Source organism: Corylus avellana, chromosome ca4 (genome assembly GCF_901000735.1).
Source record: "Corylus avellana chromosome ca4, CavTom2PMs-1.0".
NCBI classification, from domain to species: domain Eukaryota; kingdom Viridiplantae; phylum Streptophyta; class Magnoliopsida; order Fagales; family Betulaceae; genus Corylus; species Corylus avellana.
In genome coordinates this window covers 12,199,451-12,199,686 of record NC_081544.1, presented here as the reverse complement: position 1 = coordinate 12,199,686, position 236 = coordinate 12,199,451, and positions in this window count along the sequence as shown.

The following is a 236-nucleotide window of genomic DNA, read 5'->3' as shown; positions in this document are numbered from 1 at the left end:
TATATATATATATATGGGGTGGCCGTCCACCCCTAAGGCCAAACCCAAAAATTTCAACTTTTGGATTTGGTCCTAGGGGTTGGCTGGCCTGTGGCGGGGCCAACCACCCCCATCCGGCCCTTGGGAGTGGATTTCAGCCGCCCCCATGGCCCTAGGGAACGGTTCCCCTAGGGTCATGCGGGTGGCCAAAATCCACCCCCAAGGGGCTAGTTGGCCCCCTAGGGCCAAACCCAAAA